Source organism: Sinocyclocheilus rhinocerous, unplaced genomic scaffold (assembly GCF_001515625.1).
Source record: "Sinocyclocheilus rhinocerous isolate Xijiao unplaced genomic scaffold, SAMN03320098_v1.1 scaffold3102, whole genome shotgun sequence".
In the NCBI taxonomy this organism is placed as follows: Eukaryota; Metazoa; Chordata; class Actinopteri; order Cypriniformes; family Cyprinidae; genus Sinocyclocheilus; species Sinocyclocheilus rhinocerous.
Window position 1 is genome coordinate 327,693 of NW_015654111.1, and position 10,543 is coordinate 338,235.

Consider the following 10,543-nt stretch of genomic DNA (forward strand, 5'->3'; position numbering starts at 1 on the left):
GCATAAAAGAAAAATCAATAATTTTGACCCATACAATGTATTTTTGGCTATTGCTACAAATATACCCCAGCGACTTAAGACTGGTTTTGTGGTCCAGGGTCACAAATATCAAAGCATATAGTGAACTATCCCTTTAAAGTCATCAAAACAACATTCATGACGACTAAAGTAGCACTGCTTATGGACATGCATTCACTCACCATATTTATTGATGATACAGGTCCAATACTATTTATGTAGATATCAACATCAATGACTGTCGGTTTAACTGCAGAGAGAGAGAGAGAGAGAGAGAGAGGTGTAGGGCATATTTCCAACATTATAGAGCATTAACTTTTAGCGTCAGTACACGGATATTTGAATTCTGAACCGCCGCAATACGTACCAGAAGCAATATAATAAAAACACAGCAATACGTACCTACATCAACGTAATAAAATCATGCCAGGGTTCATGTATTGAACCCGTGTTTTAGTGACACTCAGTGGACATTTCTCTTTGAAACTGTACAGGTCCAATACTATTTATGTAGATATCAACATCAATGACTGTCGGTTTAACTGCAGAGAGAGAGAGAGAGAGAGAGAGAGATGACATTAGGCTCATTACCATACAACAAAAATGTTTCTGTGAAGAAAGCTTGATTATACTAATCTTAGAAAGTGTTTCACAATACAGTTACTGAATTGTTACACTCGCCATCTGTTTATACATCCTGTGTTTTATGTTTGACAATGTTTAATGAGTTTAATGAATGAAGTGTCTGTACACCAAGAGGTCATAAACTTGTGATGCCATTACACTGCATAATCTTCTCACCCTGAATCCAACTGAAATCTCTCTTAAAGGATTACCTCTTTGAGCAGTTGATTACAATAATCTACAGTTTTAAACATTGGTTTGATTGACATTAAGTGTGGCTGAAAAGCACTCGTCACTTCTGAGAGATGAAGTGGAAAGTTGGAGGGGGGCACAAAGGAAAGGAACTGTGAGAATTTCAAAATGAGTGAAAGCCTGGTCTGACAACCCTCCATTAGGAAAGCATTTTCTGTAGCCGAAGAGATGGAGGGGTTCATTCTTCACAAAACCAACAAAATTACAAAAAGACAGCGAGTCAAGTATGATCAACTTCATATCATCTGCATTGTTCTCAAGAAACACAGGATTTGAAATTTTCACGGTCATAAAACATTCTTACTGAGAGTCACCACACTTTAAATATGAATTGTAAGCTACATGTAATTTAAAAAAATAAAATATTAAATAGAAAATCATAAAATTACTTAAATGCTTTAAATGCATTAGGCAGCATCACAAGATGATTTAGAAAAAAACAGAAGAAAAATTAAGGTTCCTTTAAATTTATATATAAAAACAGATTATGTAAAAAAGTAGGCCTGTCACGATAACAACTTTTTGTTGTGCGATATATTGCCCCAGAAATAATTGCGATAAGCGATATTATTGTCATTTTAAAGACCATTTTATGTCACTGAATATATAATCATAATGTAACAGCATAATAATGCAAGAAGGCCTACACACTTCCAAATGACAACAAACTTTAATTTTTTAGTAAATATAATGGCCGATATATTGCGTCACCAAAAATTATTGTCATGTACATATATTGCGCGACAAGTCGATATATTATTGTACCAACCCCAAACATTTGAAGGGTAGTGTACATTATATCAAATCAAATAATAGAATGAATGAATGATTGAATGAATGAATGATATTTAGTAAGAGTCATAAATTGGCAGCATGGCTAACATTTTAGAAGGTGTGTCCATCCTATTTGCATTATTGACTCATTACTTGAAACTTGAAATTCAACAGAAAATTGTTCTTCACTGGAATTTTTTGCCTTGAAAATCTTGCTTGAAACATTCAGATCCAGTCACCATTCATTCATGGAGCCACTTTCATTATGGATAAAAGCAGCTTAGATATTCTAAAAATATCCTTGACTGGTTTCAAAAGGCATTTGAGTTGGACTACTTGTTTAATCTGTTTTCTTCATTTTGTTTTGACTGGACTTTGATTTTTGATTTGAAACCAAAACCATGTTCCTGGCTAAGTACATCATAATGTACTGCTAGAAACATGAAGCATTTATTAGGCTCTAAGTCAGAAGCAATACTTTGTAGTGTACCTGTTTTAATATTTTATTGGATATGTTTGATTAATTATAAAGAACTATAACACACTGCTGTCAATTTAGAACGTAATATGGGAAATAACAGCTAAGTACCATGAATATTTCATTACTCACGTAAGTCACAGTTCATCATCCAGTGTCCTATTTCACAGCTGGAAAATTACATTTACAGTTTGTAATTGCTTTCAATTTACAGCAATGATACAAATTAGACAGATATTGTTGCTGTGCTATGATAATGTGCAATAAAGTTAATGAGCTTAGTGTTTGGAGCTGGACACATAATGTTTGGTTGTGCTTCCATATAAGATTTATAGATCTCTCCCTGCTGTCTGCCAATGTCATGATAACTGAGCATCATCATCCACATGTTTGCACTCTTTCTCTCTCACAACTTCCTTTGCAAAGTCAGGGAGGAAGCATGGTTAATCTTATTCCGTGTAAACTTGCGTTTGGTAATTGTGGTCTGGTGTCCGCTGCCAGTGTGGGGTGCTGTCAGGTGAGGGTGTCAGGGGCCTGTCTCCAAAGGAGGATGTCTACTCATTAGAGTTAGGATGAGGACAAGCAAAAGTCACACTAACTCATTAATTGCTTTACACACAGATGTGGCCACCTAGCCAAGAGAAGAGAAAAAGAGGCAAACACAGGTAAAAAAAAAAGAGGCAAACACAGGTAAAAAAAAAAAAAGATGAATTACTGTTTGGTGGGATGCATAATACTTGCAGGAGGAAAAGCCAGAAGGAAATCAGAGTAGAGAACAGACGTTCAATCTGACCCACAACAATCCAGATCTATTTTAGTGAATCTGCCACTGCATACACCTTTTTAGGTAAAATTAGGAATAATAATGTTCTTGATAACTTGCCATATAGTTGTTAATCATGTTTTAACCATCTTATCATGGCACATGAGCAAATTATTTGTTGCATTCCCATTAAGAGTCACCAAATTTACTGATTTCCATTCACAGAAGACAGAGTGCAACTTGCAAGCAAAATAATCTTGTAATACAAGTTATTAAGAGACTCGTCAATGCTTTAGTAATGCTGTTAGGTCATCCACACTATAAGAAAATCACCATGATCAACAGCTGTCTACACTGCAAACTCCCAAAGACCTTATAAACAACCTCATAATTTACAAAAGAAGAACTTATGACAAGGAAATCTTGGACAGAGACTGAAAAAATATATAAAAAGGTATAACTTTTTAATGAGAATGAGAGAATGACAAAAAAAAAAAAAAAACTTGTCCTTAATAATAAAAATATACATAATAGTTCATGGCAGTTTGGTGTGTTGTTTCAAAACAAACAAATCAGAAACAGAAAGGTATCTTGCAATAAAAAAATTGAGTTCAAATATATTCCAAGAAACATTAGACTTTGAGTGCAAGATTGAAGAACAGATCAATTTTGTTAAAGAGTTGCAAAAAATATTTCAATAAATAAATATCTGCAACACACAGTACAGTAGTGGCTCTAATAAAAATGTTATATAATAGGCCTATGTGATATAATAGGAAGTGTTTATGATGCGCAAAGAAAGGAAGAGCAAATATCTCAGTCCCTAAGAATAAATAAATGGTCAAGACAAAGTCAATACAAGTAGTAAATCATTTATATGTATTGGAAGACAAAGCTAATTACAACCAATGAGTAAACAAGCACCCTAGAACATAATCAATACCAGCTAAATAGAACTAACCAATGAACCATTTAACATTTTAAGCACCACCCCAAGTGAGAATGAACAGTACATCATGCCTTTTGAGGCAACTGAACTTTAAATGCAACATCCCACTAACTAACTAAATACATACATACACGATCTTTCAGAAATCATGCTGATTTGGTGCTCAAGACACATTTATTATTATTATCAATATTAAAGTGTCCCTATTATGCCATTTCGAATATTGCCTTTCAGGCAGTGTGCAATGTAGCTGTATTTGAATGCAAACAATCTGCAAAATTGTAAAGCCAAAAGTGCACAATAAATAGAAAGAATCGACTCTGAACAGCCTAAATGAGTTCTCAGTAATTTGAATCCCACTTCCGTGACGGCTACACATCACAGGGTAACACATTTTCATAATGCCCAATGCTCTACTGTACATTGGCCGATGCCAACAACTTGACCCTCCCTCAAACACTGTAGCTTGTTCATGTCGAGAAGAGGCTGTGTCCTACACTGTGAAAGTAAATTCATTTTATTTTCACTCCCGAAAGATTAGGCTGCAAAGAATCAGTGGTTAAAGGGATAGTTTACCCAAAAATGAAAATTAGCCCATGATTTACTCACCCTCAGGGCATCCTAGGCGTATCTGACATTCCTCTTTCAGACTAACACAATCACAGTTTAAAATTGTCCTGGCTCTTCCAAGCTGTATAATGGCAGTGAATGGTGCCCGTTTTTGAAGCCTAAAAAACTGCATCCATCCATCATAAAACTACTCCACACGGCTTTGTTAATACAGGCCTTTAGTGTAAGAAAAATATCGATTTAAATTTTTTTTATAAACTGTAATCTCCAGCTTCCGGTCGCTCAAGCAGGCGCGTTCACAATAAGGCGTTCGAGCGTCTGACGTAAGCGGTGGTGGAAGGCACAACGTAAGTTCCGGGGAGAGAGTGATGAACGCGGAAGCACAGAGGAGAAAGCAAAACAAAACACGTGTCATGAACTAGTACTACAAAATGAAGATTCTGAGTGAAAAATGTCGGAGGATTTCGATATAAGGCAAGAAGAGAATGAATTTTTTGCCCAGCCATATTTGTTTGAACCGGAGTATACCGACCAGGAACTCTGCGAGATGGAGGAGGCTGCAGCTGTGGCAACACAAACTACAGATGTAGTTCACGTGGTTTCCCTGTGTTGTAAACAAAACTTGGTTCTCGCGAGACTACACTCTTCTCCCCGGAGCTTACTCTCGCGAGACTACACACTCTTCTCCCTGGAGCTTACGATGCGCATTCCGCTACGTCTACAACATACGCTCGAACGCCTTGTCGTGAATTCGCCTGGTGGGGCGAATATTTTTCTTACACACTAACGCATCGTTTCGCTTCAGAAGGCCTTTATTAACACCCCGGAGCCGTGTGGAGTAGTTTTATGATGGATGGATGCAGTTTTTTAGGCTTCAAAAACAGGGGCACCATTCACTGTCATTATAAAGCTTGGCAGAGCCAGGACAATTTTAAATATAACTGTGATTGTGTTCGTCTGAAAGTGGAATGTCAGATACGCCTAGGATGCCCTTAGGGTGAGTAAATCATGGGCTAATTTTCATTTTTGGGTGAACTATCCCTTTAAATTTAATTTTTTCCACTGTACCACAGCAGTACAGCCCCAATCTTTTTTTGTGTTCCCATCATTTTACTGACAACTGCTTCTCTGAAAGATGTCTCAGTACCCAGTTTATTTGGACCAGCTGGCTCCACTGAATCACAACCTGTAAGTATGAGAAAATATAAACAGCTATTACTTAAATAAAGCATTAAAAATACGGAACTATAGCAATGGGCGTATCGTTTCTGACACGTGCTGCACGCAGTAGACCAATCACAACAGACTAGGCCATCTGACCAATCATAGCAGAGTAGGCTCACGCAAAGCAAAGGTTTAGAGAGACTGACTCTTAGAACTGCTTTGAACAAATAGTGGTGATATTAAGTAGGTGATATTAAATGCATATTTTTAGAAAACTAAAGAGATCTTTTTTGACCTTGCATGCATGTAAACCTATTGTAGGAGACTCCCAAAACAATATTAGGAACCTTAAAAATGGCATAATAGGGGCACTTTAAAAATGTGATACCTTTGATACCTTTTTTAGGATTCTTTGATGAATATAAAGTTGAAAAGACTTTGATTTGAAAAGACTCAGATTTATTTGAAATAAAAATCTTTAGTAGCATTACAAATGTGTTTAATGCATCCTTGATGAAAGAAAAGCATTTATTTTTTTAGAAATAAAAAATAACCTTACTGACCCCATATTTTAATATATATTAAAATGAATAAAACTGAATCTCTAGACTAATGACACTCTTTAGCCTTAAGTTATTTTGCCAAGGGTGCTGCTTCTGGGGCTTTCCAAGAAAGTATAAGCTGAAGCTGAATTCTGCTATGAACCCTGTGACACTCTTGTGCTCTACCTCTCATTCATCTGTATTCCTGCAGGAGCACTTTGGGCCTCCCTGCATCCTCCTCTATGCCTCCACATAATCGAACCACGTCATGAACAATTCATCGGTGGGATTTCATGCTCAGTTTCCACCCAACATTTAAAGAGCAATCTTTTAAATTTATTAGCGCTCCCTCGCTACAACCAGCCATTCACGCTTGCGTGGTAAATCGCACAAACATCATGCAATCCAGTTCAACACAGGCCTTATGTCTTGGCCAATTAAATCAGAGCTGAAAGTTTTGTAGTCTAACAACATGATTTTGTCACATGCAGACAAAGGGGTTTATTGTGAATTTATATCTCACTGTGCCGCTGAGGGATAACCCTTCCCTTCAACATCACTGCAATAAACTGCATGTGCTTTGAAATGCGATTTGACAAACAGTCCTTTGAGACACTAATGGCTTGAGTCCTATTGTTATCAAGCTAACTTCAATTGACGGTGGCATATAGCAGAATGCACGCTCCTATAATTTTACAATCTTCTAATGTTATCCAAGGGATGCCGGCTCTAAGTTAGGTGTTCGGTTGCTAATAAGAGATTGTAAATTACGCTGAGCATGTTGATAGGTTAGTCTCACAAGATTTGCCACGAAAGCTAAGGAAGTGATCAAAGTGTACCCTGTTTGTCAAGTGACCATGTCATGGCTGAACGCAAGGGCAATTTTTGTTTCACGTTTCCTGTCAGCCATCATCATAGAATAGAAACTAATTAGCAGCAATCAACCCTGCATGGCCACATTTAGCCCCTGCACCATTATGTTTCCTCCCAGAGCTGTGTGTGTCCGTCAATGAGAACATTAATATGCAAGCTCTCTGCCCAGAATCACCATAGACACACTAATTAAATCACCCGCAACAGACCGAGAGCAGAAACATTAATGATGACATCCACCACCCCATAAACAGTCATTAAAACCTTCTAAACACAGAATCCCTGACCTTGTTAATGATGCGACCATTTAGAGGTAAATAACATTTGATGAAAAGTCTGTGGCAAAACCTAGTGAGCTTACTCTGTGTCCATGTCTGCAGCTGTCTGCATGAACATAAAAGGAAGTTCACAAGAAGCTGATCCGACATGTAGCAACCAATGAGGTACAGTGGGTATAAAAAAGAATCAAAAGTGACTCTGACTAGGCCATGCAAGGATTTCAATGGCTTTTGCTTGGCTGGCGCATGTGACTTGAAATCTGCCATCTTTGCTCAAGAAAGCCTGGTTATTTTGAACCAATCAGTTGAGAGACAAATGCCATGTGATTACTAACAGGTAAATGATGTAATGACAACACTGATTGGCTGACGGCACCAAAAGAACATGTAACTATCCAGCTATGATGTGAAAAATAGGGAAAAATATAAGTACATTCTTTAAAAAGAATCAAGAATCAGATTATGATATCAGATAGTAACATTTTTTAACTGCCACTCACGTGGTACACAAATAGAGATAACAGTTGAACTTTGCATGTAGCTAATTTAATACTTAAGCACAAAAAGAATGAATAGCTTATACAAATATTGAGTAAAGTTACACATTTTTAATTTCCTGTCAATACTGTTCAGCAATGAATGAAAATATGCTTACATTTATTATGAATATTTCCCACTTATTATGAATCTTCTAGTTGAGTTTGTTGCAATGCATCAAAAACCATAGTGAATATATGCAGGATACAGATGATTTAAAATTAGTCCATTCAATTGAATATAGAAATGCCATTAAATGCCCATTGTATGTTTCTCTTTCTGGTGCAGTAGTACATTATGTAAGCACTCTAGATTAACTCAGACAACAACCTGCACTATTCGAAACACAAAGGAGCTCCTGAAGAATGTCTGAAGTAAACACCTCCGCCTGCACTTGTTCATGCCATGCTCACTCAAAAGTGCAAAAAAGAACTGAGCTGCACTTCATTTTAACTTTATTTTGTGCTTTATATTCGCATAATATTTTTGGACATTATAGTTTGAGCTTGCTTTGAAATCTGAAATTTGAAATTATTATTCATAACAGTATAATATTACACTATCAATGAGATAGTGAGAAATATTTTAAACACTTAAATATAAACATGTTAATATTTTTAAATCTATATAATGTATATAATTAATAATGTACATATGTATAAATATAAAAATGCTAAACATTCATCATTCATCAATCATCGTACCCTTATGCAATATTTGTTTATTAAGCCATAAATGGAATCTAATTTGATTGTATAGTGATGACCAAATAAATAAAAAAAATCATTTTTACTAGCCTGTATGATGTGGTTTATAATTAAGCTCCTACTGTAAATAACATCAACTCAACAAAATCATTCAATTGCAATTATCTGTATGACAATTCATTCAAAATTTCATAATAATATTATACACATACATACACTGAATGCATATTATGACAAGCCTGTATAATAAAGGCCAACCAAAGCTCAAATTTCCTCATGGAGAGCAAGACTGCATCTTTATCCTCATACTTCACCTGCTAACAGACAACAGCATAATTAGCTCAGCGTCTGTGGTTGGACTGACAGATAGTAACAACCTAGAATGATTACTAAAGGCATCTCAGCAGCTGCCTCCAAAGGGTTGATGCTAGCGCTGATTCTTCACGTCTAGACTTTATCAAAGTCACACCAAGCAAGATCTAATAAAAGAAACAGACAGCTTTTTCATTCCATTTTGTACATTAAATTTTAACAGATTTCCCCCCAAATACCTTTCCTTCTTTAAAATACTGCTGTGTTGTGCTTTGCTTTCGAATATGAACGCCTTGTATTTATTCTCTCTGAAGCCATGTGAACATCCATTCATCAGTAGTCAAAATTAAATGTGGACAGGAGGGGTTCTGGGAGGCTAACATTTGTCTTCACTTACATCCAAACAGTAATGAAAGATTGCTCAGGCAAATCGAGAGTGTACCATCACGGCTCCAAAACTGCAATGCCGCCTGAGACGCTGCAATTCAAATTCCATCCCAATCAGCTGCCTGCCGGAGCTTATTAAAACCACAGAAGCTCTGAGACCTTGGTCGTGTTAGAAAGCGATACTATTTTAATGCTATTCTGTGTGGGAGGAGCTGAGGGAGGGTCACACCGTCACAAGCAATGGGTAGTATGATACATTACCTGTAACTTACACCGCTGTGAAGTTTGGTGTAGTTGTTTAGCTCCATTAGGGAAGTGTGTGATGCCCTCAGGAAAATGTCTGTGCTCTTATTCATTAACCTCAACCGACCAGTGCAAGTGAAATAACAGCAGGGGGAAGCTGAGCACTCACCAATCAGCACTATGGCTTGGGGCAAGACGAATGTCCTTCTTAAAATATTTGCTGGAAACCATCCAATAGCTGATTTTAACCACTTCTTTGGCAGTGGTGGACAGTAACGAAGTAGTTTTACTTCGTTACTGTACTTAAGTACATTTTTCAAGTATCTGTACTTTACTGGAGTAGTTTTATTTTGAGTAACTTTTACTTCACTACATTCCAAAGCATAAGATCGTACTTTTTACTTCACTACATTTCATAAAACTTATCGTTACTCCTTATAATATATCACGTGCTCCGAGACGCAGAAGCGGTGTCTGATTCATGAACGAACTGATTCTTTTCAATGAACCCGTTAAATCGGTTCGCAAAATCGCACCAAACGATTCATTCACGAATTGGAATGATCTGATTGCAGCTGTTCTCGAGTCGACAACTCACTGATTCAAATGATCCATTTAGTGCGAGTCTCCAGTGAACTGAATTCACAAGAAAGAACCGGAAGACCTTGTGAGCGCGCGCGCGTCTGAGGCCCTGTCCACACGAACGCGGTTATTTTTAAAACCGAAGCTTTTTCTATGTGGTTAGGCCGTTCGTGCAAACGCAGCACCAGTTCAATGAAACCCAACATTTTTGAAAACGCCTGCCAGGGTGAAGATTTTCAAAAACGCCAGTTGCAGTGTTATCGTGTAGACAGCGAAACCGAAACCGGAGTTTTTGGCTTGTGACGTCGGCGCCTGCTGTTATCTCCGCTTACTGGAGACTTTTTCAGGCTTCTGATTGGCCAACATGGCTTTACGGTTGGGATTATATAGCCACCTGATAGTTTGGCATGCTCTTGACAGTGCTTCATAGCATGCGTTTGCGTTTTCATGTGGACGGAGATTTTTTTAAAGGGGTCATATGATGCGATTT

The 10,543-nt window shown here is 37.2% G+C and overlaps 1 pseudogene; it reads right to left on the reverse strand.

Annotated features, from left to right (window-relative positions):
• LOC107716967 (gamma-aminobutyric acid receptor subunit gamma-3-like) overlaps positions 1-10,543 on the reverse strand; it is a 118,450-nt pseudogene that overhangs the window by 87,390 nt on the left and 20,517 nt on the right.